The 7,278-nt window shown below is 35.4% G+C and overlaps 1 long non-coding RNA gene across 1 annotated transcript; it reads right to left on the minus strand.

The window, feature by feature from the left end:
• Window positions 1–256: 256 nt before the first annotated feature.
• Window positions 257–4,908, minus strand: LOC145992648 (uncharacterized). Its single transcript, XR_014442186.1, has 4 exons — window positions 4,798–4,908; window positions 2,669–2,806; window positions 2,038–2,164; window positions 257–424 (listed from the first exon to the last, which is right to left on the minus strand). It is a non-coding gene; the product is annotated as an uncharacterized LOC145992648 (long non-coding RNA).
• Window positions 4,909–7,278: the final 2,370 nt, after the last annotated feature.

The following is a 7,278-nucleotide window of genomic DNA, read 5'->3' on the forward strand; positions in this document are numbered from 1 at the left end:
TAAAGGTAAATAAGTAATTCTAGCCTGAAGATAGTGGCATTATTCTCAAAAGCTCAGAAACAGTTGCAGAACCCACTTGATCGATAGCCCAAGAGAATCAATTCAACATAAAAAATTAATAAATAAATAAGTAAAATAAGATTTAAAAAAACCTGGATTTTACTGATATTACTACCAATCTTCCATCCCTGCTATTGGTGCAATCCTCAAATACTTTTTAGTTTTAAAAATGGAATTTTCAAATGAGATATAATAATTCAAATAATATAAATAATTTATTCAAATCAACCAAGTACATAATTATAATTTACTTTTTATTTATTTTCACTTTACACTTGTTTCTTTGCATTTTGTCAAATAATTACTACATTGCACTTGTGCTTTTTTCTTCTTAACTTAGGACCCTTCTGCTGGATTAAATCACCTGGGAAGAAGAAATATACCATTAAGGAATTTGATACAAAACCAGATGCTATTGCAGCAGCATAAATTTAAAATTTCATTAATTCTCAAGTAACAGAATAACATTGTCAAAGGTGTTCAGTGGTGCGTAAGCTCAGTAGTAGTTTCCCACTGATACAGTTCCCTCAAAAAATAAATACATATGTGGAAAGGTGGCAGAAATTGTCACCATTCCATGAAGGCACATGGTTCCACATTATCTACTGGCTACAGTGGAGATGATGTGATCAGTACCATGTTTCAGCTGTCTCACCCCCTCCCTTCCCAGTTACCCATAGAGTAAACTAATTTGAAAAAGTAACTATACTAACTTAGCTACTAAGCCAGCCCTGGTTTATTTCAGTCTGTAGAGCAATGACATGGTATGCCAAAGAACTTGGTTTGTGTCCTGGTCAAGCCTGAATTTTCTTTGCAAAAATTTCTACGCAGTACATCTCCTACGTGAACCATGACAATCCAGTTAGTTGGGTGTCTTTACTGCCATGAGACAATTGAAGTCTGCATTATGTCAGTTCAAAACAAGAAGATAACTTCTTATGTACGTTTTTGCAAGTTTTCATTTTCAGTGTCATTACGAGTATGATTAAAGTGGTTAACAGAAAACAAAACTAAAATTCAAAAAAGCAATGAAACAAGAAATGGAGATACAATAACATGCTGTACTGTAGCCTGCATGTTGAAATGCAATCATGAAAATATGTATTCCATATTTGTTTTTATTTGTAAAATGACATATATCATCATCATCATCAGTATTCCACCACGTTTTCCACATTTTTAGAGAAGTTTGCAGATTTCATCCATATATTTAATAGAAACATAATCCATATTTAATGGAAACATGGTCTCCACTTAACGTTTCATGAAATTTAGTGTATAGCTGTGGTAAATTATGGTATCACAGCACTGGTGGGGCCCAACTTCTACATTGCGCTGTGCCTTCATGTCATGGTGCATGATGGGCTTTACCTTACTTCCGTTCCGTGTGTGCCAAATCATATGGTAAACCCAGTACTGCATTCAGTGTTTAAACCATTCATCTTTTAGATCTAAGAGACAATACTAAGATGAGAAATGACCAATATTATGATTAAATAATAAATGGTACAGTGGGATGCACAAGTATTGGGTAAGCAAATTGTCCATAACAACTATCATTCATATTTCTCTTGCTTCTCTCGTGTTTTTAGGGACTGACCTTTTATGTATGCAAGTGCTGGTGTAGAAATTTTCAGCAGCTTGTTTGACATTTTGTTTCATTTTTTTAAGCACTCATTTCGTAAAACAAGGGCAATAAACAAGGCGATGGACAATTTACTTTGCAATTCTTATGCATCTCATTGCACAACAAACCACATCCATACTGACAAGAAGACTCAAACTCTGAATGTTTGGTGATTAAAGTATGGGCCTAGCACTAAAACCACATTGCCACTGACCCAACCACCTGTTTTATGCACTGAATTTATGTGAATATTTCAGGAGAATTAAAAATATTTGAACTACAAATTTGGAGCTTTTTAATTATTATGTGAAAGTTTGTGCAGTGTTCCATTCACACATGATACAACATACCTTTTGCCAAACTCCAATGTATTGCATGCTTGAAATGGATACTGATATAGCATTTAGGAAGCCAAGCATTCTATCAATCCTTGCTCAATTGAAAGCATAATTTCCATGCATTCTATTAGGGACGATCCTGTAATAACAATAATAAATTTAAGAATCTCATTCAAAATATCAAATATATGAACAAACAAAAAAAAACAACTTGCATTCAATACACGTAAGGGTTATTTCAAAGAATGTCAATTGGTCCACTTTTAAGGAAAGCCCACTCTGACGTTAAATAGTTACAGGAGTTTGTATGATAAATTGGCAGCATTTTTAAAAAAGTAGGCCCTGTGTGTTAGTATCAATTCAAGTAATTGTTCAATTCCATGACCCACTCTTTCCACATACAGCCATTCACATGGGAAGTAAAGGTAAAGGGATTGAATAATAGTTGTCAGAACACAAGATTGAAAACTTTCAATAACCTTTACCATGATTTATTTTATTTATCTTTAAAGCTAACTTCCAACCATTGAGTGAGTAACATTTCAAATTTCTTATAAAAACTTATTGGATCCATTTCTAATGGGAGGAGGGGTGGGTATTTTGTTGCTTCAGGTTCTAGTTGAAAACATGAAAAGCAACTTACTTGTGGATCTTGTCCAAAAGAGGTTCCAATGCAGTTTCTAGGACCTCCCACAGAAATTTCACAGCTCACTACCCATTGGCACAGTTCTTGGCATATCTTTTACTTTCCAGACTTAAAATCAGAATTTCTCATAAAAACCTGTAATTAAATGAATTTTGAGCATGAAAACCATAAATTATTAACAATTTTGAACAGGTTTAAACTTAATGATAACAATCAAACCATAAATTACCTAAATCTACTGTATTAAACTTATATTGTGTCATTGTTTTGATTACTAGAACTTTAAATCCAAATTTTGTCCAAAATTGCAATTCTTGCGAGAGAAAAAAAAAATTTAAATCAGTCATAAGATACCTAATTACAGTTAAATATGCATGAATGCTAATTGTTGCAGTCATAAACAGTTTAAACTTGAAGGGAAATACAAAATAACACCAAGAACTAACATCTATCATGTCAGTACCACTCAGTTTTTATGTAAAAGTGTCATTCTTGGAAAATGCCGCAAAACCGAAGGAATTTTGAATTATTACAAAAATTTTGCTTTTACTTCACATTATTTGCTTAGAACTAGCAGAAGGATTTTAAGTGGATGCTCAATACGTTATAGTTAATAGTTAATAGTTAATATTAGTGAAAATCAATGTTGCCATCTTATTTTTTTAGAAAATTCCTCAGTGTTCCGCAGATAAAAATTTCTAAGTTTCAATTTTGTTTTCACATACAAAGTTAAATATAACACCTCCAACTTGTGTAAATGTACACTATTATAATTACTCATAAATTTGTATTTTTAACCATTCACTTGACATTTTGTCAAAATTATGTAATTCTACTTACCTAAATACAAAATTATGAATAAAATGAACAATATTGGGAGACCAGTTCTTCATTTATAAATCTCCCATGGGATTAAATACTTCTAAACAGATAACCTTAGCTAGATCAAAATATCTTTACTCTGATGGGGTCTAGAACCCAATATTGAATTTTACTATAATTTTGGGACTTTCAGATAAATTTCGACTAATTTCCATGATTTTTTTTTCAGTGTACAGGATAAGTGAAGGAAGGGGACAATTGAAGCACACCGTGTCATTTTTTTCCCGTAAAGCTTTTAAACCCTTCCCTGGAATTATTTATGTGTGGAGGTTCAGGATTAACAGTATCATTCAGTCACTACTGATGAAATCCATACAATTTCAGCCAGTACTTTTAGGCTGTTATGCCAGATGAATAGTTAGGTACCCTTGACTTTCTGTACCACCAAGTGAAAGTTTTTGCATTTTTTATAAAGATTAAGTTGTTTATGTAGCTTTTCTGCTGTTTTTAGCTCAGGGAAATGAGTTATGGTGAAGTAAAGTACCTAGTTTCCTTAGCCAGAAGCAGGGAAGCTCGAAGGCTTTGTGCAAGTGCACCCAAAATATTAATAATAAAAGTCAATAATTGAAAATAAATATTAATTTTACATTTTAAATGTATTATAAAATAAAGTAAATCAAACACGAAGGACTTAAAACTCACAAAACCAAAATAGAAGTGTAACTATTGTTAGTAGTGCTAAGTTTGGTGACGTTATCATTTGCACGTATTTTAAGCTATTTGAATGTGCATACACCAATTTTGGCCAATAAAAAGTTGCGAAAGTACTCCGAGATAGGAGGTTTTTAATTTACGTGAGCTGTGGTTTGGGATCAAATATCGCGGTTGTTCGTGCTTTCCGCGCTTAGAAGCACATTCTATGTTACATAAAACATCAAAACCTGTCAAGTAAGAAAAAATTGTACCTCAGAGACTGTTACTAAACATTTCTACCATCCGTAACTCGGCTATTGCAAGTTTCTGCTTTCAAAAATTTCTGAGTACTACTTGTAAACAACAGACACGCACTTCATATATCGTTTGTATACTACCTAATGAAAGTGACCGGTATTTGCAATGTGGTACATGTGATAAAGACATCGATGAATTTATATCTTCCACTACACAAGCAAATTGAATAAATGCACGTGGTTTTGGCTTCGTTGCATATTACAGCAGTACAATAATAATAATGTAGCACTAATAAACTGTGTTACAATGAATTTTCATTCCATTATGTTAAAAAATAAAAACATTATACGTACCTTGAGTTATGTAGATTTACTTTCCACGCAGGCATTCGAAGCACAACCATCGATAAAGAAGCACAACACAGCAACAAAAACATACGCTTCGGCCATGTTGGCCTGTGAAAGTTGACAAGCGACACAAAATGCACATGCGCGGCTTGGTCTAAAACGGTATGGAAGTATTTCCGATTCCACGGTCGAGTCCGTAAAATTTTTACGGTAGGATGTATTAAATTTCACGGTAACTTCTAACAGTGTAGCATTAGATAGGCATAGAGGTTGAACCTGATTGGTGGATTAGAATCTAATGGTCGGTGTATCTCCGTATTTATACCGAAGCTTCGATTGACAGAAGTGTTTGTATCTGGTCTTGGTTGTGTTGTGATTGCCTTCTCGCGCTGAAGAATGGCGGATTTCCGATTAAGTGTTACTGAAAAAGGAGTTGCTTGTGTGATTAAGGATTGATTTAAGTATCGTCGGGATATTAAGAAGGGATCACAGTTGCGTAACCTAACCTAACCTATCCTTAAGAGATTTACTATTTTATTTCTAATTTCTCCCTCTCTTCTTGTCTAAAGAAAACACAATTTTGCGCACAGACTTTAAAGCTATCAAAGTGGCAACGTGGGATCAAAATCTGTGCGCAAAACAGGTCAGTGAGATTTGTGGGCAATTCTGGATCTAAAGTGTGCGTAATTCGGTTGCGGCGAATTCAACATCATTACAGAATTTGTAGTCCTGTAATTAACTAGCACATAGTCATTCACGAGACAGAAACCTACATAAGCCTTTTGAACGGATATTTCAGAACCACTCTGCCTGGGGTCGGATCTGACCCCAACAGGGCAGTTAAGAGTTAGTTGTGAAGTAACGCTTGTTCAAATTTGTTACTTTCAGAATGAAATACTTTGCTAAGTGAGACACTTTCCAAAATATGTTATTTTCCAAAACGAATTACAGTACGTTGCAGTTACCTAATACATTGACCCAAGTGCGCATGCGCAGACTGGACGAGTCGAATGGCAAAATAGGGGTGGGACGTTTAATGGAAACATGTTCCTTGTAGATCTTTTGCTTCTGAAACAACACTGAAGTTCACACATAGTTACGTCGCAGAAATGACACGTTAAGAGTTGTGACAACCATCACAAACAAATCGAGCGATAACAAACAAAGCGAACGAAATATTTATCTAAAACCATCAGCGTTACTTCGTTCATGTTTCTGCCTACCTCCTCTAGAGTCGTTTTGTAGAACTAGCCTCGTCTTCTTCGAAATGAATTGCTCTTCATAATGTGTTTACTATTCCAAACGACTTTCCTATCAAATTATATTTGCTATTTCAAAATAATTATTTTCGGAATTACTATTTCTATTTCAGTTACATTCCATCGGATTTTATACCTCTTGGGTTAATCACGACGATGAGGATGATTGATGAAATGATAAAATGAGTAGGAATTATATCGAGACGAGACTTTGCAGTACCTGTCTCGTTCTCAATTTATAAACGTCCATCTTCTTTCTCGTTCGCTCATAATATTGTCTAGGCACCTCTAAAAATGGGCGATGGTTCGAATCCCGTACCTCCACCACAAACGTTGGCATTTTCAGAATGGATATCCGAATATAACCGACTTACCTTTTATTGAGTCAGTATAAATAAATACGTAGCTGAATGATTAGCATTTTTCTTCACATCAGTGATGTCGGGTTCGATTCTCGACTATAACTTCAAAGTTTAGGCGCGGATCCAGCACCAACGCAAATGACTGCAATGCTAATTCGGTACGCTTCAAAAACAATTATCCCTGAGATTCTAGACATTTCTGGACGGGTGATTACAACGAAACGATCATATAATTGGTTTGAAATTAAGTTCACCCCCCAAGCCCCGCCCACCCTTCCGTCCTGCCATCTAGTACGAGATCGTGTTAATTGCCTGGGAACGAAACAAGCATCAGTTTTCCAGAGCCGCGTCCGCGGCAACAATTAACGAAGGCAACAATATCGATTAGGTCCGTCAAAAAATAGAGCGTGGATAACAATTACGGCTGGACTGTCGCTCCCGCGCAGGCATTTAATTCGTTGAGCGTAACCGATCTTAGAGGCAGCAGTTCTAGTCCCGTCAGTCCAATATTCCCGGTCCGCTCCAATTTATCACCGTGTGGGGGGAACCATATCGAAAAACTGACAGGCCGTAGCAAATTCTTTGTGATTTTTTTCCCTTCTTGTTATCAAATCATCCGCAACAAAATCACTCGGTTCGGAATTCCGACATTGTGATTGGCAGATGTCAGCTCCAATCTGCCGCTATATTGGTCCTCCCTTCAAATGTGCTTTCACGCATATCTACTGGATTTCCGGATTTGCATGGAACAAATCTCTCTCACACACATTCACACACGCTCACACGTAAGGTATTATCAAAAGGTTTCTGGAATTTACCCACAACGCATATTCCATTAGATAATCTCTACAGTAAACTTAGTAAAT

This window comes from Lepisma saccharinum, chromosome 9 (assembly GCF_977018435.1).
Source record: "Lepisma saccharinum chromosome 9, izLepSacc3.1, whole genome shotgun sequence".
Classification (NCBI taxonomy): Eukaryota; Metazoa; Arthropoda; class Insecta; order Zygentoma; family Lepismatidae; genus Lepisma; species Lepisma saccharinum.